At 44.8% G+C, this 25,955-nt stretch overlaps 1 long non-coding RNA gene across 1 annotated transcript in view; it reads left to right on the top strand.

Moving 5' to 3' along the window:
- Positions 1 to 25,955, top strand: part of LOC117368174 — a 31,921-nt gene that overhangs the window by 642 nt on the left and 5,324 nt on the right. The window contains exons 2-3 of the long non-coding RNA XR_004540918.1: positions 803 to 900; positions 1,939 to 2,094. This is a non-coding gene — a long non-coding RNA (uncharacterized LOC117368174). The remainder of the gene's footprint in view (positions 1 to 802; positions 901 to 1,938; positions 2,095 to 25,955) is intronic.

Genomic DNA, 25,955 nt, shown 5'->3' with positions numbered 1-25,955 from the left:
TGAACTTTACTCCTCCCGCCCTTGTGGGTCAATGAGTAGCATTTGTTTTTAAATTATTAAACACTAATAATTGCACATCAATTTTTTTTACCATCAGTAGCCTGTTTACGGTTACTGTTTTTTTAAGGTATATATATATATTCCCACATTCAGAAGAATTTGAGGTATGTCAGATATAGAAAATGGTATATGGCTTTTTTTTATACCTGTTTGACTTATAGATGTCTATATGAGATTGTGTGAAGTTTCCTATGAGATTATGGGCTCCTTTTATGAAAGCGCATTAGGGCCTTAACGTGCGGAATAGCGCGCGCTAAATTGCCCCACATGCTAGCCGCTACTGCCTCCTTTTGAGCAGGTGGTAGATTTTCAGCTAGCGCGCGCTATAGCATGCGCTAAAAACACTTAGCGCACCTTCGTAAAAGGAGCCCTATATGCATATATTTTTTAAATAAATTATTTTGAAATGAGATTATGTTTATTAATGTGTTTATTTTAGTTTATGAATCATATGATCTTTTATCACATGAATTACATTTATTGATTTTGGGGATTGGTGTTTTTTATGTTTATGTATATCAAATGTGTTTATGTATGTATCAGTAGGGGCTATATTAGGTTAATTAGAATTCCTCACTGCTATATATTATTATTTGTTATATATTATTATCTGTTATGTTATTTGCTATATATTATCATCTTTCATATTTTGCCGTTGTGTGTCATTTGTGTGTTCTCTATATGATGATTTTTATATGATGATGATTATTGTCTGTATATTTATTTTTGTCTATGTGTATAGACTCCTGAAGCAGGCTGTTCTGGCCGAAACATGTACATGTCGGGTCATTGATTTTCTGGATGAATAAAGGACTTTTTAAAGAAGATTGAATCCACCAGGTTTATTGGACATTTCCACACTTTGTTCTATTCTATTTTCTTTGGAGAGATATAAGCCAGGAACACCAAATCTAAGTGCCTTAAATATAAGTACTACAAGTTTGTAAATTATCTTTGTTTGACTGGTAACCTGTTTCATAAGATGAATAACATCATAATGCTGAGTAGAGAATGGCATGGGGACAAAGTTTTCCCCGTTCCCGCGGGAACTCATTTTCCCATCCCCATGAGTTATTTTCCTATCCTTGCCCCATTCCTGCAAACTCCATCTTCATCTACACAAGCTTCAAACATTTAAAAATCGTAAGTGTTCGAAGCTTGCGCGGTTAAGGTAGAGCTTAAAAGAATGGGACAGGGACAGCGACAAAACTCACCGGGATGGATTGGGAAAATTGAGTTCCTGTGTGGACGGGGACAAATCTGACCCCATGTCATTCTCTAATGCTCAGCACAATAAAGTATGGCTGTATATTGGAATGACTGAAGATTTTTAGGTAGGTACAAAAAAGACCAGCATAAGTAACATTGCAATAGTCAAGCTGAGAGACAAAGAATGATAGGATGAGAGCATGGCAGTGGTCATGCTCAGAAAGATAACAAGCAGCAAGCAGCTGGCAAAAGACATAGAAACTGAGGGCTCCTTTTACAAAAGTGCGCTAGTGGTTATAGCACGCTAGCCGCTACCGCCTCCTTTTAGTTTTTCGGCTAGCGTGGTGGTAGTTTTTCGGCTAGCGTGCGCTATAGCGTGCACTAATCTTGTACGTGCGCTAAAAACAATAGCGCACCTTCGTAAAAGGAGCCCTGAGTTTTGTAAGGTTAGAAATCTGTGGCAGAAAGGATAAAATTGGAGTCAAGAATTACCCATAGATACCAAAAGATTACAACTGGGGTAATAATAGTATGAAAAAACTTAAGTGGAATGGTAGGCTGGAGTAAGGAACCGGTAAACGAACATACAACTGATTTATCCTTATTCAAAACTAACATATGATTTTTCAACCATTTCTCAACACGATGCATAATTCTGCTGTCACCAAGACTGAATATTGACATAGAGTTTGGGTGAGGAAATGCTCCTGGCCGCGTGTGCAGCGGCCCAACGTCCCAGCCCACACATGGCTCACGGATACTGGAGCCGGAGGCGCCTTGTTGATGCCCTGCCGACTTCTGGCTCCGCGGGAGCACTCCAGCAAGGTGAGAAAAAAACCCACATTTCTGTAGTGGGTGAGCGGAAGGGAAGTCGCGTCGATCTCCCTGGACCGCCGTCGGGAAAAGGGGCGACCTCCCTTCCGCTTCCCCCTCATCTCCTAACCCTCCCTCCCCTCCCCCCTCCCTCGCTGATTGGCGTTTCCTATCCTCCTCCCTTCCCCCCCCTCCTATCTATTCGCTCCGGCTTCGGGCCGATTTGGCCTCGCTCCTCCCTATACGGGATCGGAGCTTGTTCTGATTTGTGGTCTCTTACCCTTTATTAGATATAAATCTATAGTCCAAAGGAAAGGCAGAAAGAAAGAAACAGTGATCACCAAAAGATGTCAAAGGAAACTGCGAAAAAAGCAATTTTAATGCATTCAAAAGCTTCTCATTGCTTATCTAACTGGTATAGGAACAAATACAAGTGTTTCATTATACTTCCAAGAGTGTCCAGCGTGTATACATGTATGTAAGTACACACCACAGGTTGTTAGAAAACCTGGCTAGGAGCCCTACATATGCTGGTGATGTGATGGGAGATGACTGCTCAGCACATTCAGAGTGCTGAATAGAGAATGGCACGGGGAAAAAATTAATCACCGTTCCCGCCCCATCCCTATGAGCTCATCCCCATCCCCGCGAGCTCGGTCCCCATCCCTGCCCTGTCCCTGCGAGCTCAGTCCCTGTCCCCGCCCTGCAAACTGTCAGATCCCACCCGCACAAGCCTCGAATAGTTATGATTTTATACTGAACTTATTTTATTAAAGTATAAAAAGAGATTATTTTGTACAATTGTCATTTTATAAACACAAATAATACAGAGCAAGGATCAACAAAACCCCTGTCTCCTCTCCCTTTCACAATTGTGAAAACTGAACAAACCAAATTACTACAGAATGCTACTTAGAAAAATCAAGCTAACAGAATACTTTAGTCACACATGGCATAAATAGTGTTAGGGGAGAGCCAGTGGTGTACCTAGCATATGTAAAGAAATAAACACTTTCAATAGTGATTGCTGTGATGTCCAATATTATGATATGAGAACAACATAGGCTATAAAATAACTCAAAAATGAAGGAAAAAGCCTCAGAAAGGGCCTTCCCACCTCAACCGAAGTGGTTTGTTAAAGGTGGTCGAGCGGTCACCTCATTGGCAAAAAACCTTCAGTGTATGTTAAAGCCTTTCTTTCTCCATCCGTAAGGTCCCACGATGAGTGCTTCTGCTCTGGATTGAAGAGATAAGTGATGTCGTAGGGGCCTGGGCCGGCAGATGCAGTTGCGGCAAGATCCCACGATGACTGCGGCTGCCGGTCCACCCCCAACATCACATACCTCTTCTGGAACAGAGGCGGTAGACGGCGCAGTCATCGCGGGACCTTCATTCACTTCAGCGCAGCTGCCGACTCTGCTCTTACGGCAGTCGTGCTGAGGTGCCGTTTGCAGCAGCACGGGAGGTTCCGGATCCGGCTGGCTGTGCACCCCCTTGGAGCGTGCACCCGGGGCGGAGCGTTCCCTCCCCCGCCCCCCCTTGGTACAGGACTGGGGAGAGCAACTAAAGCAACTTCCCCCTGGTCAGAGAGAGAGCACTAAGCCAACTGGAAGCTAAAGAAGCACAGCCTGGGCTTTACAGTTCCCAGTTAATACCAGCTAATACCAGTCTAATACCAGCTCTAGCAGAATACATATTTCAGATTTGAAATATTCTAATCACAAAATATAAAGTTGTTTTTTTTTTGTCTACCTTTTGTTGTCTGGTAATTTTATTCTTCAAATCACATTGGTCTCAGGCTTTGGTTCTGGGTTCCTTCTGTCTTCATCATGGCATGGCTGGCTTCTGAAGGTAAAATAGGCCCAAGAGGAGCTGGGGAGGAGATGCCGAGTCTGACAAAGGTGCAATTTTTTTTACCACAGGAGCAAGACTTTTCACCGCTTCCATGGGGCGGTGAAAGGTCTTGTCCCCATTCCTGCGGGGTGGTGAAAGGTCTTGTCCCCATTCCTGCGGATTTACTGCGGTGACCATGGTTTACCACAGTAAATAGTCCCCGTGTCATTCTCTAGTGCTGAATAGTGCCTTCATTTATAGCACTGGTGTTGTGCTTACAGAAGTGCTTAGGGGTCGGTGTGGCTTGTGGCCTTAAGTATCCTTAGGTGCTTCTGTAAATGTGACACTGGTGCCTTATTTATTTATTTGATTTTTTTAGCCTGTCTTCTCAAAGGAGTGCAGAATGGGTTACATATCAGGTACTCAAGTATTTTCCCTATTTGTCCTGGCGGACTCGCAGTCTATCTGATGGCCCTGGGACAGTGAAGGATTAAATAACTTGCCCAGGGTCTCAAGGAGCTATACAGGGTTTGAACCCACAACCTCAGGGTGCTGAGGCTGTAGCTCTAACCATTGCACCACAATGCTGACCTACATTTAAGGTGCTAGTGTAAAATTTTTTTTCAAAAACCTGAAATTCTATAATCGGTGCTGATTTGTGATTGACATGTGCTTCTTGGGCAGCCACCGATACTGGCACTGATTATAGAATTTCCTCCTTAGTTTATATGTTGTCTATATGGAACTGTATAGAGAATCCAGGATCTCCCTGCTTCTAGATGATCCAGCAAAAGGACGACCCCAAGTGACATTTGGCATATTAAAATCAACTGTTAATAATACTTCCCATTTCACAATTATATTTTTAATTTCTTAAATTAAATCTCTGTCCACTACTTCTTTCTGTGAAGGAGGCCTGTATATCATACTTATTCTGTCATTTTGATATTTTCTTTAACATGTAATGCCACTCCTTCTCCCTTTCTTCCTACCCTATCCTTTTTAAATAGATTATAGCCTGGTATAACTATGTCCTAGTATATAACAATAAAGGAACACACAATCTATTTCAAATAACTAACAAAGGAGCTCAGAACCATTGAAGGTATAGAAATCACAAACGGGTACAAGCCCTCAATCGTGTTTCAATGTCTATCATTGCTCCTTTTTAGAGTTAGTTAGAAGTTTGTTTCTTGTTTCAACAATGTATTTAACAAGTTCAAATGTCCATTGAAAAGTGTTGTAAAAACTTCATGTGAATAAATGAATAAAAAACTATGTCCTAGTCATGGTTCTCCATGAATTACATCTCTTTGGCCACCACTAAATCCATCAGCTTCTTCCATCCTAACCTCTAGATCCAGAGCCTTATTTCCTAAATTATAAACATTGGTATACATTGCTTTCCAGATGTTTCTTGTTTTTCCCCATTTCTTTAGAGGCATTTAATGTTTCACCTAGCTCAGGGCTTTTACTTCCCAACCCCAATGAGTCTAGTTGAATTTGTCCTCAGTGTATCCAGTACTGTATTGTCAAAAACCATCACAAGTTCACCATGGGATTGAACAAAGTTTAAACTTGCTAAGAGTGAGATACCAAGGGCAGGTTTATACAGAAATCACAATTCTTTGTCCCAAAAAGTGTTTTGTTTTGTTTTGATTTTTTGCTTTGTTCTGAAAGTCTTTTCATTCAAAACAATTTCCAATAAATTTTTTAAGAAATATCCCTCTCTTATATGAACAGATAGCGCAGGTTTTAGCGCCAGCAGCAGCGGTAAGTGCTCCCACGCTCATAGGAATTCTATATGCATCAGAGCAGTTACCGCCACTGCCGGCACTAAAACCCGTGCTATCCGTTCGTAAAAGAGGGGAAATATGTCAGAATGAGCAACATTATCATCTTAAAAGTATTTTTACATAGTCTAACTACACTATACTTCTGGAGAGCTTTTAATATAGCTTTTCCCTTTAAGAAAAATGCCATAGAACATTACAGCTGTGCCATTTAAAGACCACACAACATTCATGACTTTTGCAAAATGTATATATTATCTAATACTGACATCTAGTGGTACTATCCATACGTAGGAACATCGCAGTAATTTGCATTCATTTTTGCAGGGTAAGTTTCTGAAATACTCCATATCTGAAATCAGTCTATTCATAGGGCTTCATTGATCACTTCACTTTCAAAAATGTTTGATGCCAAATCAGGCTTAATTACCGTATTTTCACGCAAATAACACGCACCCGTATAAAACGCGCACACGGATATAGCGCGCAGAAATCACGATGATTTGCACAAAAACTTTGATATACCGCGCTCACGGGTATACCGCGCATGCTGCCCGACGCTCCTTTCGCCCGCCCTGACTTTCCGTGCGCTGTCCCGACTCTCCGTTCACCCCCCCTGACTTCCGTGCACTGTCCCCCCTTGAAGGTCTGTCCCCATCCTGAAAGCCTGATGCCCCCCCCGACGTCCGATACATCCCTCCCCCCCCCCCCGAAGGACCGCCGACTCCCCAACAATATCGGGCCAGGAGGGAGCCCAAATCCTCCTGGCCACGGCGACCCCCTAACCCCACCCCGCACTACATTACGGGCAGGAGGGATCCCAGGCCCTCCTGCCCTCGACGCAAACCCCCCTCCCCCCCAAGAACCTCCGACCGCCCCCCAGCCGACCCGCGATCCCCCTGGCGACCCCCACGACCCCCCCACCCCCCTTCCCCGTACCTTTGGTAGTTGGGCCAGAAGGGAGCCCAAACCCTCCTGGCCACGGCGACCCCCTAACCCCACCCCGCACTACATTACGGGCAGGAGGGATCCCAGGCCCTCCTGCCCTCGACGCAAACCCCCCTCCCCCCCAAGAACCTCCGACCGCCCCCCAGCCGACCCGCGATCCCCCTGGCGACCCCCACGACCCCCCCACCCCCCTTCCCCGTACCTTTAGTAGTTGGCCGGACAGACGGGAGCCAAACCCGCCTGTCCGGCAGGCAGCCAACGAAGGAATGAGGCCGGATTGGCCCATCCATCCTAAAGCTCCGCCTACTGGTGGGACCTAAGGCGCGTGGGCCAATCAGAATAGGCCCTGGAGCCTTAGGTCCCACCTGGGGGCGCGGCCTGAGGCACATGGTCGGGTTGGGCCCATGTGCCTCAGGCCGCGCCCCCAGGTGGGACCTAAGGCTCCAGGGCCTATTCTGATTGGCCCACGCGCCTTAGGCCCCACCAGTAGGCGGAGCTTTAGGATGGATGGGCCAATCCGGCCTCATTCCTTCGTTGGCTGCCTGCCGGACAGGCGGGTTTGGCTCCCGTCTGTCCGGCCAACTACTAAAGGTACGGGGAAGGGGGGTGGGGGGGTCGTTGGGGTCGCCAGGGGGATCGCGGGTCGGCTGGGGGGCGGTCGGAGGTTCTTGGGGGGGAGGGGGGGTTGCGTCGAGGGCAGGAGGGCCTGGGATCCCTCCTGCCCGTAATGTAGTGCGGGGTGGGGTTAGGGGGTCGCCGTGGCCAGGAGGGTTTGGGCTCCCTTCTGGCCCGATATTGTCGGGAAGTCGGCGGTCGTTCGGGGTGGGGGTGCGAGTGGTCCTGCCGGGGGGGGGGATGTATCGGACGTCGGGGAGTCGGCCGGGCAAGAGGGCTTGGGCTCCCTCTTGCTCCGATCGTGGATGCGGGTGCGGGTGGGAGCGCGTGCGAGCGGTCGTTCGGGGTGGGGGTGCGAGTGGTCCTGCCGGGGGGGGGGGGATGTATCGGACGTCGGGGAGTCGGCCGGGCAAGAGGGCTTGGGCTCCCTCTTGCTCCGATCGTGGATGCGGGTGCGGGTGGGAGCGCGTGCGAGCGGTCGTTCGGGGTGGGGGTGCGAGTGGTCCTGCCGGGGGGGGGGATGTATCGGACGTCGGGGAGTCGGCCGGGCAAGAGGGCTTGGGCTCCCTCTTGCTCCGATCGTGGATGCGGGTGCGGATGGGAGCGCGTGCGAGCGGTCGTTCGGGGTGGGGGTGCGAGCGGTCCTGCTGGGGGGGTGAATCGGGCGTCGGGCGGGGTGGGAACTATGTTTTAAAACTTTGGTATACCGCGCTCATGCATATAACGCGCGAGGGGTATGCGCGGTAGGTAAAAACGCGTATAACGCGCGCGTTATATGCGTGAAAATACGGTATACAGTATAGGTAAAAACAGAAATGAATGAAGAATGTCCTGTGCATACCAGCAGAGTCTATTAAAGTTTGATGATTATTTCCTAATCTGTGCAAACTAGCAATCTCATGCAATAAAGCAGCATCAAAATCTTCATTGGAGGGTTTTTTTACTTAGATTTTAAGGGCCAGATTCTATAAACAGCATCTAAGCGCACCTACATTGTAGGTTCCACTCCACATGGTTGTCAAAGAATTGCTAGGCATCACTTATAGAATCATGTCTAGCGGTGCCTAAGTGAAAGGGTTGCAGGGCACAATAGAGGCAGGTACTAGAGGTCTGCATGGGAACAGGGATTACCACACAGGAATACCCCCCAGGTCCATGGGACTCCCATGGGGATGGACGCTGGTTGTCCGGGACTCCCACGGAAATGCCAGTCTACCTTTCTTCCAATGTTCCCTCTAAGATTCTTCAATCACTCAGCGCACCAAGGAGACAGAGCTGGAGCTTGATAGCCAATCATGAGCACTTCCTTGTAGAAGTGTTCCCAGATTGGTGGATGTGCAGAGCTCTCCATGTAGTGAGCCTTGGCATAAGACCTCCCCTCAAGAATCTCGTTGGCTCAAGCTTCCAACCACTCACTGTGGCTGTGCAGAGGAGCAAGGGAGAGACTGGGTAGCATAACTGTGCAGCTCCGGAACTAGACTACCCTGCATTAAACTGCTTCAGACCAGCAGGTTCCAACATTAAATATGTAACTATAAAAAAATAAAATAAAAAAAAGAGCGGAGGAGAAGAGAATTGCTGCACCTGGCATCTTCTTTCTGTTCATCAAATTCTGCCTTAAATCTACTTCTTTGGGATAGCATTTTGTTGATATGCCAACCCCACTCGACTGAGGAGAGGGAGGGAGAAGGGGTATTGGTTTTATGCCTGTTCTGGCAGATGTCTGACTTTGTTTTGAATTTTCTGTAAAACTCAATTAAAACTAAAATCAAAACTATCAGAAGTAATTGCTGCCTTTTTTGGGGACAGGAAATTTTTATGGAGGGACGGAGGGGATTCCTTGCAGGGATGGGTAGGAATGGAGGAGATTCTGGTGGGAAAGGGCACAGATGGGCAGGATTCTGCCGGGTACAGATGGGGACGGGCAGGATTCTGGTGGGGGATGGGTGGGATTGCTGTCCCTGCGCAACTCTCTAGTAGGCACCAGTACATTAGGCCAAGTTTTACTGGGCCTAATTTACCAGTGTCTAACTCAGTCTCAGACACCTAATGATGCCTAAGTCAGCCATGCCTATTCTAACCATGCCTAATTTTCAGGTAGGCATAATTATTTATCAGAGGGCGCCTTGACTTAGGTGTTACTAGGCACTGCTCTGAGTTCCACACGGCACTCTTAATTGGTTATTATGTTTTTTATTATTATTTATTTATCAATTAACTTCAATGGCTCGGTCAGTTACCCCATCATTTAAGCTAACTGAAACAATTTAGGTTGTGCATGGAGTTTAGTTAGGCATTGCTAGACGACTGCAATTAGGGAACCTAACAAGGGCACTGTTTATAAAATCTGGCCCTAAGGGGTCAGTATATGAAGTGGTATAAGCGAGCAGGAAAGGATTCTGCCTGGTTAAATTGCTTGTATAGGGTTATCTGCTCTAATCACCAAACTCATAGTGGGCAATTTTGTGGGTAGTCCAGGATCAGAATCGGTACTTATGCAATTAAGTGCCAATATTTATCACTTAATCACAAAAGTTAACAAGATAAATAGGACCACATCAAGCATATATTTTTTCAGTTTAACTTATGCGGTTAAGTGCCGAGTATCATACTTAATCGCCTAAGTCAAGGGTAGGGAACTTCGATCCTCGAGAGCCGTATTCCAGTTGGGTTTTCAGGATTTCCCCAATGCATATGCATTGAAAGCAGTGCATGCTATGCAGACGACATCACCATACTCCTCCCCTTCGACCCATCAGAGCCCACCACTACAGCAAAACTGGAAATAACCCTAGATGCAGTGGAAAAATGGATGGTAGACCACAAACTGAAACTAAACTCAGATAAAACAAAATTCCTTCTGCTTGAAAAGGCCAAAACTCCCACCATTACAGAACTGAAAATTAAAAACACCAAATACCCAATACAGCCGAAACTTAAACTCCTAGGAGTAACGATAGACAGATGCTGCACAATGCAGTCCCAAATCAATAAAACATCCCAGAAAGCTTTTTTAATTATGAGAAATCTACGTAAAATAAGAAAATTCTTCGACCTAGCACAATTCAGGCTAATTGTCCAATCCCTAGTCTTAGGTCTACTGGACTATTGCAATTCCCTCTATCTACCTTGTCCTGCCAACATGATAAAACAAACTTCAGACTATACAAAACACTGCCCTCAGACTGATCTACTCCCTGAGAAAATATGATCATATTACAACTGCCTTCCTAGACTCTCACTGGCTACCTATGCAAGCACGAATTCAATTCAAATTCTACTGTCTATTATTCAAAACACTAAACGGCTCCGCCCCCCCCTATCTAAACAACCGCCTAAACCAGATCCTCACCTCAAGACAAAGAAGAACTCCGAACCCTTTTGCCTTCCCTCCACTCAAGGGCACTCAGCGCAAAAAGATGTTTGATAACCTTCTGGCAACGCAAGCAGCAAAACTTAACCACTCCATCTCCAACCTATTGACGGCAACGGGCGACTTTAAAACTTTTCGAAAAGAAATCAAAACCCTACTTTTCAAAAAATTTATCCAGGTGTCAGCTTGTAGAGTGGATTCTGTTGGAAAATCTGTGGAGAGGCATAATAAAAAAAATCTTCTAAGACCCCTTTTGGCCTAAGGCCCTAAACGCTGAAAATGTTCATTCTCAAAAAAACCATCCAAAATGAGTTTTTTTTGAGAATGGCCTAATTCTACGTTCAGCAATTTAAACGCCCAGACCACCACTACGTCTAACAACACATTATCAACTCAAAACTAGCCTAAGTCCCAAACGTCCAAAACAAGACCTTTTAGGTGAAGGAGGGGCCAGTCCTTCGCCTAAAAGCTGGATTCTGTAACCGGCATCTGTCAAAAACAACACTGGTTACAGAATCCACATACACACACACCCACAACGATCGAGGCAGGAGAGATGGCTTATCTCCCCTGCTGCAATCACAATCGCCCCACCCCCTACCACGAACTGCCATGACCCGCGGAAGGAGAGATGCCCAATCTCTCCTGCCACGATTGCGATCCACCCAGCACCACCGAACCAATACCGGCAGGAGGGAGCTCAACCCCTCCTGCCAAGGTGCGAGCCGCGTGACCCCCCCCCCCCAAAATACGGGCAGGAGGGAGCACAACCCCTCCTGCGCCCAGGGCAGCCCCCATCCCCCTTAAAATATGGGCAGGAGGGATCACAGGCCTTCCTGCTCACAATGCACCCCCCCACAACTTCCCCCCCAAACCCCCGATAGACCCCCCCATGAACCCCGGATTGCCCTGTCCCCTGTGGGTGGGGCCTTAGGTGCCCCCTCCTGGGGGCACCCCTCCCAATCATGCCCTAAGGCCCACCATTCGGAGGATGGCAAGCCTGCCGGCTGGACAGGCTTGGGACCCATCTGTCCAGCCAACTTATGTATGTGAAGGGGGGTTCGGGGAGTGTCGGGAGTCGCAGGGTTCCGAGGTGACCAGGAGGGTTGGGGGGCTGATCAGGGGTTTGGGGGGTGGTCATGGGGAGGGGTGTTGTGGGCAGGAGGGCCTGGGATCCCTCCTGCCCATATTTTAAAGGGGGGGTGGGGGGTTGTGGGGCTCGCGCCTCGGCAGGAGGGGTTGGGCTCCTGCCAGTATTGGTTCGGGGGTGGGGGGTAGATTGTGGCAGGAGAGATTAGGCATCTCTCCTGCCGCGATCATGATCACCCCTTTCCCACAACTGCTACGAACAGTGGCAAGAGAGACATAAGAAACATAAGAAATGCCTCTGCTGGGTCAGACCCGAGGTCCATCGTGCCCAGCAGTCCGCTCACGCGGCGGCCCAACAGGTCCAGGACCTGTGCAGTAATCTTCTATCTATACCCCTCTATCCCCATTTCCAGTAGGAATTTGTCCAATCCTTTCTTGAACCCCAGTACCGTACTCTGCCTTATAACGTCCTCTGGAAGCGCATTCCAGGTGTCCACCACACGTTGGGTAAAGAAGAACTTCCTAGCATTGCCCTAGAGAGATTGGGCAACTCTCCTGCCGTGGGTCACAGCAGTTCGGGGATGGGGCGATCAAGGGGGTGAGGAGGGTGGGCAGGTTGCAAGGGCCACTGAGCTGATCGCAGCCCCTTTTCAAAACTTATACCTGTTATGATTTGGTTTAAGTCAAAACGTACAAGTTCCAACTGGGTACCCTGCTCAAGTTTTTGGTTATACTTGCTGTACAACTAAGTCTAGGTCGGCCCACCTCCCACCCTTTCCCCTCCTCTATAAATGTCTCTTTATGCTCTAGGCGTTTAGAGGCAGGGGAAAGGCCTAAGCTTTGATTATCGGTACTTGGACGATCTGGCTTTTTGATCATCCAAATACCGATTTAGGCCCCTTTATGGACATTTTTTAAATTATTATGAGCCCCATAGTGTACAAAATATTTCTCCCATAACACTTTTGCAGCTATGTCTGCTCATTGATTTTTTTGTAGGGTAGACTTAGGCATACTAGGTAAAATGATCAGTGACCACCAAAATATTACCAATGTTTCAGCTGTTGTTTTCCAAACACAGGAAATTAATGCACACTAGGTCTAGTGGTCCTTTGCTGGTATTTTGCATTAAAGGTGCAGCTCGAGTGGGCAATGTCTTTCTCATAATATACTTCCCACATTTCTTAACAGACAATCTGGGCCAGAAGAACCTGCTTTGATCAGCTCAGTAGTGCAATCCACACTCATATGGCCTGTCTCATCATGTAAACTTCTTAATACAGAACCAAAATTTTTGTGGCAGCACCAACTGTTTTTTGGGGCAGTTAGTGGCATCTTGGGTAGTTCGATATATCAAATCATCTGACATAACCAGACAGTCCCATTCACGAAGTAGAAGAGGTACTTCTGGGTGATTTCGCATTATAGACTCAATAGGTTTGCGGTACGTCTTTGCTTTCCACACTGGCTCTAAACCTGGATCATTTCTCTGGGCCTTCTGTAGGTCAGATTTACTTAAAGAAGGTAAACTGTCTTCACTTAGTCTGGCGACATTGGTATAAGCAAGTGGTCTCAAACTCGTGGCCTAGGAGGCCACATGCGGCCCGCCAGGTACTATTTTGAGGCCCTCAGTATGTTTATCATAATCACAAAACTAAAATAAAACAGTTTATTGATCATATGTCTCTTTAGCTATAAATTACAGTATTATTATTAAGACTTAGCTAAAAGGAAAGATTTATAAACTATAAAGAGTTTTTTACCTCATGCAAAATTGTCATTTTTTTAATAAGACATTAACTATTTTTTCTGAGGCCCTCCAAATACCTACAAATCCAAAATGTGGCACTGCAAAGGGTTTCAGTTTGAGACCACTGGTATAAGCCACAGGTAGGATGGTAGCAGACACTCCCAGTGAGGTAACTGCTTCACCCTCACTAGTAGGTTCGTACCCTATCTTCTGGTACTTGCACCCATGGGTCAGAATTACTGCTGTACATTCTCCTTGATAGTGCATTAGCATCAATGCTTACTTTTCCTGGGAAGTATTTCAAACTGAAGTCATATGTAGCTAGTGCAGCAAGCCACCTGTGAATAGTAGCATTGAGCCTGGCGGGAGTCAGCACTTATTCTTATTCTAAACATATGTATCTTGTTGTAAACATTTGTCTCTAGCTGTAAACACTGCACTCTCTCTCGGAACGACTCCCATTGTAAACCGCTTTAAACTTAGGGTATAGCGGTATATAAAAAATAAAATTATTATTATTATTATTATGTAAGTGGATTGTCAACGCATACTGTGAATTTGGCACTATATAGATAGTGATGGACTTTGTCTACTACAGTCCACTTTAATGCCAGGAATTCCAGCTGGTGAGCTGAATACTTCTTTTCAGGTTCAGATAATTCTCAACTGGCAAAAGAGACAGGCCTCGTACCCTCTGGATTCTCCCAGTACAACACTGCACCTAACCCTTCTTAGCTATCATCTGTATGCAGAATGTAGGGCAGTCAACTGAAAGCAAAAGTCAACAGTGGAGCATTCTTCAAACAGTGGATAATCTTCTTGAAAGCCTCTTCACACTCCTGTGTCTATCTGGATCCAAAATGCTTTGATGGTTTGAAAAGTATGGTAGCCCTGACTTTTAGGTTTTGCCTCCTCCTTTCTTTTCAGGCAGGTAACTTTTCGTGAGCTCAGTAAGTGAACATACTATTGCTGAATAATTATATATGAACCTTGTGTATTAGCTACAAAATCCTAGGAATGATTTGAGGGCTTTCAAATCAGTAGATCTATCCAATGGTGACAAAACAACAGGTGGGAGACTTGTTCTACACTGCTTGTTTTTTGCTGATTGGTGGAGTATTTTATGCCTTTGATTATGTGAATGGTGGCATTTGAAACTGAATTGTTTTAAGGCACTGAATGTTTCTGAGGCTTTTCCTCCACCATATTTATATAGACTACAGCTGTGTGTGTTGCCCCCTCTCCTGTACGAGCAAAATAGGCTCCTGAACGATATCCACTAATTGAAAATTTTTTTTTTCATCAATAACAAAATGATTATCAAAAATTACAAAGGCTAGGGGACACTCAGGCCCTGATTCTCCAAAAGTGCGTCCCGATTTTAGGCAGCTGTAGGCGTCCTACAGCTGTCTAATCAGCCAATCGGGATGCACGTTTTTTTAAAAAAATGCTCCCCAGGCAGGCCACCTATATTGAAGGCGAGGCCCGCAAGACACCTAGGCCCTGATTCTGTATAGGACGCCCGGAAGAGGCGTTACAGACGCTGGTTAGAGAATCGGGTTAGATTAGACACGGCCCGCTACACTTATCGCGGCAAGGGATCTCTCTGCCGCTATAAGTATAGCGGGCTGCAGCCCCCTGACCGATCGCTAGCAGGAGGGTGCCCAAACCCTCCTGCCAGAAGATGCCCTCCCCGACACTACCGACCGCCCCCCCGACATTACCGATCTCCCCCCCCCGACAATATTGATCGCTGGCAGGAGGGTGCCTAATCCCTCCTGCCCGAAGACGCACCCCCCCCCGGCGCTAACAACCCCCAAACCTCCACTCCACCAAACCTGTTCTTACGGCCAGATGGGTCTTGCACGTCCAGCCGGCAGGCATGCCTCGTCGAAATGAGGCGGGCCTGCCCCTTCCCGGCCCATCCCGCCGAAGCCTAAGGCCTGATTGGCCCAGGCTTTAGAAGCCTGGACCAATCAGGCCTTCGGCATAGCGGGTCCGCCCATCCCCACTTAATCTAAGGCCTGATTGGCCTTAGATTAAGTGGGGATGGGCGGAACCCGCTGGAAAACAGCAACAATCATGACGCCAGCCACAGAAGCCTAAGAGAACAGATAGATACATCATTAAGCTGACAATAAATTTCCCATATATAATCTTTTATTCCATACCACTACCACGCCTCCTTTATCAGCCCTCCGAATCACTACAGATATTTCAGCACTCACCTTATTTATTGCAGCTCATTGCTGTTTAGACAAATTTTGATGTACAAAATGAGCATTTGTTCTAATTGCTCTACATCCTGAAGGGCGAAAATTGTGTATAGCCAGATCCATAAGACCCAGAGGAGCTCAGGAACTTTTACTCCAAACATCTGAACAAGACTTATTACCTATTTCTGCCACAGCAAAGTAGCTTTTTAATTGTAAATACCAAATAAATCTTACAAAGTTCATTATAAATTGGGAAAAATTACGAAAGCGTGTAGACAGAAAAGATGATCTTTTACTCAAAAGAGAGTTTTCAGCTGAGAATCCAGTGGTAATATTGGACTCTGATGTGGACAGCAATCATATTTGAAGTAACAGTCCTAGAGTTTTGAGGTTTCTTTTTTAAAGAGAGAGAGAGAGAGGCCTTAATTTGTGCTCTGCACATTCTAGTATGATTTTTTTTTTTTTTCAAACTTGATTTTTTTTTTTTTTTAAATGAGTATTAGATAACATGATAATATGAGGAAGAACATGAATAGCAATGATGTCCGTGGTGGGAGTAAAATTATGGAATTCCCTCCCTGGCATTCTGAGGATCTGTTCTGACCATTTACAGCAAGGGTGTCTAATCTGCGGCCCCGTGAAGTATTTTGTGCGGCCCCAGTCGAGGGCGATGCAGTGTTTACCATCTTGCCAGCTCCCTCCTCTGTCTTGCTGCAGCGTTTGCGCAGCCCCATAAACATTATTTCGGCCAATGCGGCCCAGGGAAGCCAAAAGGTTGGACAGCCCTGATTTACAGTTTAGAAAAATGTTGAAGACACAACTGTATGTGGAGGCTTTTCTCTGAAACTTTGTTACTAGGTATATTTAATAAGAAACTTGAACTGTGATCATTGCACTGTGCTTAGTGAAGATTGATAACATATCATTTTCTCCAGCTTTTGGCGTTATTTTTAGGACTCCTTTTACTAAGCTGCGATAGAGGTTTTAGCGCACGCTTCATTGCTGCACGCGCTAGACGCTAACGCCAGCATTGAGCTGGTGTTAGTTCTAGCCACGTAGAGCGGGTTTAGCGCGCGCTAAAAACGCTATCGCAGCTTAGTAAAAGGAGCCCTTAGTGGTTTAAGCTAAATAAGATAGAGACATTTAAATATCTTCAAAGGTGCCAGTTCTGAAGGTACTGTGGGTGCTAGAGCAACCCCAATATTCTTTGCAGCACTGCCCAGACATCACAGTTGGAATTTTCTGAATGTTCCGCCGCCATTTTGGAGGGGGTGAGAGAGGGCTTGTCCCGGGTTCCCTTTGCCGATTTTACTGGCATGCCCCGCTCCGGCGATTTTACATGGCATCCCCCACGCAGGCAAACTGGGAAGATCTCTCCTCTCCAAAATCACGGGCCTTTGGAACGATCTCACTATCCCGCTGCGGAATCTGGGCTCCCTCCAACTGTTCCGAAAACAACTGAAAACCTGGCTTTTCTCTAATATATAACATCTCCTGCTTACTTCCCCCCTTTTTCATATGCTCTTGTAAACTCTCTCTCCCCTCTCTTCTTGTATTTTTAAGCTTTGTAAACCGTGTCGAGCTCTGCTTCCGTGGAGATGATGCGGTATATAAACTTAAGGCTTAGTTTAGTTTAGTTTAGTTTAGAGCTGCAGAAGAAAGCAGGAAGAAAGGCTGTGACTTTGCTGCTTCTACTTCCGCTTTTCCATGCAGCCTAATGACTGGCTAAGGAATGCCTAACTAATGGACTTCAGGGAAAAGCAGGATGGAAGGTTGGTGTCTCCTAAGCTACTGGTCCTGTTTCCCCTGCAGCTTATCAAGGGGAAATGACCCACGAAGGAAGCAGTGGGACCGTTGGATGACCGTGGAATAAAGGGAGCGCTAAAGGAGGACAAAGCAATCGCCGACAAACTGAACACATTTTTTGCGTCTGTATTTACTGAAGAAGATTTACACAGCATGCCGGAACCCATCAGGTATATGCTGGAAACGAAGATGGAAAGCTGATAGGATTGACGGTCAGTCTATAGGAGGTGTGTAGGCGGATTGATAGGCTTAAGAGCGATAAATTCCCGGGACCAAATGGCATCCATCCGAGGGTCATCAAGGAACTGAAAGGGATCATAGCTGAACTGCTTCAACTAATAGCCAATCTGTCGATCAAATCAAGAAAGATTCCGGAAGATCTCCGAGAATCTCAGAGATAGCGAGAACCAGAAGGCCTTGAGCATGAGCAGCTGTTCAAGGCCCAGCCCAGGAAATAGGGAGCATCTTCGGGCATCAGCACGTCCTGTGCATTGTGTTTGGGCGTGCAGGCGGGGGATGCCAGATTGCAGGGGGGGGAGGGAGGGGCGACGCGGGGGAGATGCTGGATGGGGGCTCGCATATTGACTCAATGCTCAGTTTGCGAGGCACGATTTGCAGGAATGTTTTGCTCGTCTTGCAAAACACTCACAAACCGCGTCACTCACAAACCAAGGTTTGACTGTACTCCCACAGAACTTTTCATCTGAAGGTAATTAACTCTAACAATAGGAAGTAAATTATCCGGCAGAATAAGATATTTCCTAACCTTCTCAATAAGAGAGATCAATGGGGATTTAGGAAAATTCAAAAGTCTCAAATTATTTCTTCTTAGTTGATTTTCAAAACTCTCCATCTTTCATGCCATATATGTTCTTTCTTTTAACAATTCAAATTCCACCTGCTTCATTTCAGAGAGTTTTGTTTCCTGTATCTCCATTTTTTCTTTTATTTGAGTAACAGCCAAATCCTGTTGGTGAACTTTAGAGAAGATAGTCCCACAGTTAGTAGATAATGTAGTAAAAGATAATTTTAAGTTAGCATCCATAACAGATATGGCTTGCCATAGTACCTCCATATCTATTTTAGCAGGTTTCTCCAACACCCCATATTGTATGTTAGTCCCTTCCGAAACTGCTCTCACCTCTGCCCTGCTCTTCCTCTACTATCGAGGCCGACGCTGGAATCCCTCCTAAGCTGGGGGCCGCAGTTTCCATCCTGGACGACGGCGTCTCCAGCTCTCTTGCTACTAGAATGCTTCTGGGTTGGGGTGGTGTCATCTGCTGCTCCGGGCTCAGTGACGCCCTTTCCACTTGCACGGGTTTGCCCAAGAGAATAAGGCTCTCCCCCGTATTATGCAGTGCAGACTAGCCTAGTCCGGAAAAGACATCCGTTATCGTCATCTGCACTAACTGCTGCTGGGGTACTGTCGCTGGAGGGTTAGCGCGAAGGGCTTCCTTCCTCTTCCCCATGTCATCAGGCAGGAGAAGGCTGTTAAGAAGTTGCAGCAGAACATGGTACGGAGCTTCCTTCTCAGGTGTTCACTTCCGACGCCATCTTTGATTGATCTCCTCAGGGCTCAGCCTAAATTATAATGGGTATATGCTGAGATGTATTTCTGGCAAACTTTTATTATTATTATTATTATTATTATACTTTATTCTTTCTTGAATTTCACATTTTTTATGATATACAACAATCATATTAAAATCAACAGTATCCATAGAAATTCAGATAATTAGTAGAAAAGGGAAAAATGAAAATAAAACATTCTTTCAACCTCTGGCAAACTTTATGTGAAGTTCACAGCAGTGCCTTCCTATGGTGTCCCGCTGTTCTGATGGCATGTCTGTGTGCCCAGTCCATCACAATGATGGCCACTCTCACATCCAATTGGTCTGGATTTAGATGTTTTCAACTTGGACGTTTCTTTGGTCAAAAATGGGGTATAAAGTTAGGTGTTCTAAGAATTGGATGTCCTGTTAACCTAGACCTCCAAGTAGACTATTTTTAAAAAGTAGCAGTTTTCGACTTTGGATATTTAGTGGGAAATGTCCAAATCAGACTTAGATGGCCTTTTCGAAAATAGCCCTCTATGTGGTATAATGCCAGAATAAGATAAAAAATATTATTCTTTTTTCTTTCCTTCATTATTTTTGTTCTTTTCCCCTTATTATAGAGTACTTGACCCCGAACTTGGTACAGAGTCCTAAGTTCTGTCTCTGACTCAGTTTGGTACAGCATCCATAAAAAACAATAGTTTGTGCCAAACAATTACACTCAAAATATACTGAACAGGGAAAACTAAGCTTTTCCAGTGGCAGCTGGCCAATTTCACTAAAGCCAGGAAAGAGCTCATTTATATAATTAAGTCAGTCTCATTAGATAAGGATAGGTTATACAGCATTTCTAAAGAGCTGGAAACATAATACACTACTAAAATACACTTATATAAGCACATCTTAATGAATAAATATCCATGGAGCTCAGCAAACTAAACAGACTCTTAATAAATGCCCATTTTGTTTATAAAGGAATATGTTTGGGCTGTTTTTCTGAGTTTAATGGGATAATAATAATGTGCAGGGAAATGTTTATCCTTCTTTCATGGCTCATCTACTGTTGTTACTCAATTGTGATAGGCTAAGCTTTGGTTCTAACACTGGGCCAGAAAAAAAGCACAGTTCAACTACATGGGACATTTTGTAATAACTTATGATTTTGGATAAAGGAAGAAAACAGAACCAAAGCAGAAAGCACCCTAATATTTTAGGCCCCCTTTATGAAGCCGCGTTAAGCTTTTTTTTATCGCTGGCTGTGGCAGTAAAAGCTCTGACACTCATAGAATTCCTATGAGTGTCGGAGCTAAAATACTGCCATGGTCAGCAATAAAAAAGCCTAACACAGCTTCATAAAGAGGGGTGTTAATGAGCACCCAAGTTTGTGTCTAGAAATTTTTCACTTCTTGAAATCACTACCACTTGTACAAGACACTACAAGCAGAGCCAGTCAAACGCCTCCTAGGTGAATCTTCAGTCTTACATCCTGCTCAGTTAACTTTCAGACACCTACCTACAGCCTTTTTTAAAAATTTTGATACTTAAACTCAATAATCATAAACACCACACAAAAATCCTATAAAAATACCGCTAAATGTATGTGCTGATAGTTTTTTGTGCGAATCAAGACCTATTCTCTTAGGCTTTCCCAGCTGGCATCATGATTGTTGCAGTTGTCCAGGGCTTGCTGTGTCCGAGTAAATGGAACCTTTTCAGCCATCATGGGGCTTTCTCCAGGGTTAACTGTAAGGGCTGCAGTTTGTCTTTGTATATACAGTATGCAGTATACAGTGAGTTCTCAAATCCGATTGGCTGGGTTTTGAATTGATTTTCAATGGACATAGAGGTGGGAGAGTCCACTGGTCACAAATTAGAATTTTGACAGGAAAATAAGATAGTCACAATTTTAAATTCTTTTGGGAATGAGGCTGGAAATTCATAGAAACATGATGGCAGATAAAGGCCAAATGGCCCGTCTAGTCTGCCCATCCACAATAACCATTATCTCTTTCTCTCTCTGAGAGATCCCACGTGCCTATCCCAGGCCCTTTTGAATTCAGACAGTCTCCGTCTCAACCACTTCTTCCGGGAGACTGTTATATGCATCTACCACCCTTTCTGTAAAAAAGTATTTCCTTAGATTACTCTGTAGCCTATCACCTCTTAACTTCATCCTATGCCCTCTTATAGCAGAGTGTACTTTCAAAAGAAAGAGACTCGACTCACACTCATTTACATTGTGTAGGTATTTAAACATCTCTATCATATCTCCCCTCTCCCTCCTTTCCTCAAAAGTATACAAAAGTCTGTCCCATATGCCTTATGATGAAGACCACATCCTATTTTAGTAGCCTTCCTCTGGATCGACTCCATCCTTTTTATATCTTTTTGAAGGTGCGGCCTCCAGAATTGTACACAATGTTCTAAATGAGGTCTCACCAAAGTCTTATACAGGGACATCAATACCTCTTTTTTCTACTGGCCATACCCCTCCCTATGCAACATAGCATCCTTCTAGATTTCGCCGTTAACTTTTTAACCTGTTTGGCCACCTTAAGATCATCACATACAATTGCTCCCAAGTCCCGCTCTTCCGTCGTTCACATAAGTTCTTCACCCCCTAAACTGTACCATTCCCTCTGGTTTCTGCAGCATAAATGCATGACCCTGCATTTCTTAGCATTAAATTTTAGCTGCCAAATTTCAGACCATTCTTCAAGCTTCACCAGATCTTTCTTCATATTATTCACACCATCCTGTGGGTCTACTCTATTGCAGATATTGGTATCATCCACAAAGAGACACATTTTACCTGACAACCCTTCAGCAATATCGTTTATAAAAATGTTAAAAAGAACAGGCCCAAGAACAGAACCTTGAGGCACACTACTGGTAACATCCCTTTCCTCAGAGTGATCTCCATTGATCACTACCCTCTGTCGCCTTCCACTCAACCAGTTCTTTGGAACAGTTCCGATCCTGGAGGGGGGGAAGTTCTGTAGGTCATATTTTAAAATTTAGGGGGGGAGAAGACATTTGGCTTCAAGATAATGAAGGAAATAAACTTAGTAGATAAAGATAGGTTGTTCACCCTCTCCAAAGTGGAGAGAACGAGAGGGCACTCTCTAAAGTTAAAAGGGAATAGATTCCGTACAAACGTAAGGAAGTTCTTCTTCACCCAAAGAGTGGTAGAAAACTGGAACGCTCTTCCAGAGGCTGTTAAAGGGGAAAACACCCTCTAGGGATTCAAGACAAAGTTAGATAAGTTCCTGCTGAACCAGAACGTATGCAGGTAAGGCTAGACTCAAGGCACTGGTCTTTGACCTACGGGCCGCTGCGGAAGCAGACTGCTGGGCACGATGGACCACTGGTCTGACTCAGCAGCAGCAATTCTTATGTTCTTATGTTTTACACTACATTCCTTTTGGATGAGCAGTTGCCATGCTATGTTTAGGATGAGCCCTTTGTCTCCACTTAATTTATTAGGGTTTCTTGTTATCTCTATTGTTTTTCTTTACTGCAATTGCTGTTTGCTGCCCCAAGTCTGCCTAAAGACTGGGCCAGCTCTGACTAGCTGCAGGCCCTTCATTTAATGCATATGGTTAAAGGTTTTCCTAGGGATTCTGCTGCTTCATTGGAAAAAAAAAAGACAAAAATCCTATGAGGCCTATTTACTAAACTATGGTGAGATTTTGCAATTACTGCATCGAAGCTAACAAAACTAATATGTGGTAAACTGCAAATATCTGAGGGCACTTCCAAGCATCTTGCATTGCAGTGAACAAAGAGAAAAGTCCTTTACTATTGTTAACCACCAAAGATAATGCCATATAGAGGGGCATTTTTGATAGGACATCTAAGTCTGAGTTTGGACGTTTTGGGAAAGACGTCCAGAAATCCAGTAGAGAAAATGTCCATTTTCAAAACAGCAAGACATCTTTTCTTTTTTTTAATGATCTATCTAGATATTTTGGTCCTTAATACATCTTTTTGGGCCATTCTCAAATATAAAGATGTCTACATGAAAAACGCACAAAAGAAAGTTTTTCAGTCCTCAAAGCAGCCAGCATTCTTAGCAAACTATTCACAGAGAGCTGAGCACTCTAGGGGGTACTGCAGTGAATGTTACATTTCAAAGTCCCTATAACCTGCTTACACTGTATAGTGAGCCTTCCAAAACCCATCCAAAACTTACTGTAGCCACCTGTACACCACAATAGTTCTTATACCTCCTGGTGTCATCTTTATGTAGGTACAGCAGATTTTGGGTGGGTTTTAGATGGCTCACATAAGAACATATGAATTGCCGCTGATAGGTCAGACCAGTGGTCCATCGTGCATGTAAGCAATTTATAGTGACGTGTACCTGGGAATTTGAAATGTGACAGTCACTGCAGTACCCCTTAGAGTGCCCTTCTGCTCTGCTATCCAGGGCTCAGATGGCTCTGTGAAAATCAATGATCTGAAACAATGTGAAAACATAGAATTTTGTTTCAGCAAATTGGCATTTAACGAAATAAGATAACACTCTTTGCAATACCAATAGCTCAGCGCTGTACCTCTGTGCCAGAACCCCAGAATTCCATGGCAATGTCCATTGATGAGAAGGGGTGGAGAATTAATTACAATGACCTCTGTGCCTGCAAGATAGGGGTTCCAGGTTTTTCTGACTTCTAAAGTCAACTAATCCATCCTTGGAACTGGATGATATCACCTGTGCCAGGCTGATTCTTCCTGCTTGTCCACAGAGAAAAGTTATGACTTAAGGATAATTATACTTTTAACTAACTCCCTTGGTTTACAGTGTTGTTTTCCCTACAGTCTACATAGAGCCAGTTATAGAGATGTTTTCATGGAACAACAATGCCATCAAGTGGGCAGAAATATCTATCTTTCTTAAAGAAAAGATCTATTTTACCTGAAAACAGCATTCTGAATTAATTTGTATTTCGTAGTGGAGGAGTGGCCTAGTGGTTAGAGCAACTGCCTTAACACACTGAGGTTGTGAGTTTAATTCCCACTGCAGCTCCTTGTGCTCTGGGTAAGTTACTTAACACTTTATTGCCCCATGTAAACCACATTGATTATGCAAACTACACAGAAAAGCGGTATATAAAGTCTCATCCCCCTTTACCTTTTAATGTGACATAGTAAATGAAATGAAATTAAATGATATAAATGACGGTAGATAAAGACTTGAATGGCATATTCAAACCATTTTTGATAAGTTTACTGTAGACGTACTACTAGACATACACAGTGCTATACATATTATAAGAAGGTACTGCCCCCAGTGGACTTACCATTTAAGGGGGGGGAGGTTGTACCTGGGGCAATGGGGTGCTTGTGACTTGCCCAAGGTCACAAGGAGCTTCAGTGGGAATTGAGCCCAATTCCCCAGGATATCAGTTCACTGCACTAACTAGGCTACTCTCCTAAGTATGTATGATTAACTTGAACGTTCACCAGCTTTGTACTGTATCTGCTAACTAAAAGCATGAATATGGTATCTTGGACCTCCTTTCCCACCAAGGTAAGATACCTCCACATATATTTCTGACCAAAAATATTCAGTCCTTGCTTCCTTGTCTCCACTCCCCTACCTCCTCAAGAGGTCCCTGTAGTAACTAACCTTTAACTTTGGGCCATTTGAGCATATGAGGTCAAACCTCAGTTTTAGTATGACTGCATTCCGTGCATTATTAGATCAAAATGAAGATTCCAATATTCAAAGCAATTTAAGTGGGCAGAAAGCACTGCTGCCTGCTTAAATTGCACACAGTGGGCCAGCCACTGATATTCTGCAGCACTTAACCAGGCAGTGCTGTTGAATACTGATGAAGCCGTCCACGCAATGTGCGACGGCGGCGAAAAGGGCGAACAGAATGCTAGGAATGATAAACAAGGGGATCACATGGAGTACTGCGTACAGCACTGGTCGCAATACATGAAGAAAGACACGGTACTACTCGAAAGGGTCCAGAGAAGAGTGACTAAGATGGTTAAGGGGCTAGAGGAGTTGCCATACAGCAAAAAATTAGAGAAACTGGGCCTCTTCTCCCTCAAACAGAGGAGATTGAGAGGGGACATGATCAAAACATTCAAGGTACTGAAGGGAATAGACTTAGTAGATAAGGACAGGTTGTTCACCCTCTCCAAGGTAGGGAGAACGAGAGGGCACTCTCTAAAATTGAAAGGGGATAGATTCCATATGAACATAAGGAAGTTCTTCTTCACTCTGAGAGTGGTAGAAAACTGGAACGCTCTTCCGGAGTCTGTCATAGGGGAAAACACCCTCCAGGGATTCAAGACAAAGTTAGACAAGTTCCTGCTGAACTGGAACGTACGCAGGTAGGGCTAGTCTCAGTTAGGACGCTGGTCTTTGACCAGAGGGCCGCCGCGTGAGCGGACTGCTGGGCATGATGGACCACTGGTCTGACTCAGCAGTGGCAATTCTTATGTTCCATTCATTTTTCATATATACACACACAATATAATCTTATTAACAACACATAATGGTTAACTACAAAATTAAACTACACAAAGCACACTGTATGCTTCTCAACATTCATTCCTACAGATAACCCCTATGTAAATACGGGACCACAAACTAAAAGTACTAATATATACAAACAAAACCCTAAGATTCAAGACTCTGCGTGCAGTACAACCCCAAAGAAATAGAAACAAATGCATTTCTTCCTGAACAGTGCAAAATATAGACAGCAGATGTAAATTCTCAAAAATGACACAATGCAATCACTAAATTGAAAATAAAATAATTCCCCTTACCTTTATTGTTTCCCTCCCTCCATTCTGTGTTTCAACTAGGTGCCTCCCTCCGGAGGGTATCTTACCTTCTGGCCGGCTCCCACCTGGCCATTTTATGCGGCC

This window comes from Geotrypetes seraphini, chromosome 1 (genome assembly GCF_902459505.1).
Source record: "Geotrypetes seraphini chromosome 1, aGeoSer1.1, whole genome shotgun sequence".
NCBI lineage: Eukaryota > Metazoa > Chordata > Amphibia > Gymnophiona > Dermophiidae > Geotrypetes > Geotrypetes seraphini.
The sequence above is the reverse complement of the archived record's forward strand: the minus strand, read 5'-3'. Positions and strand labels throughout refer to the sequence as shown.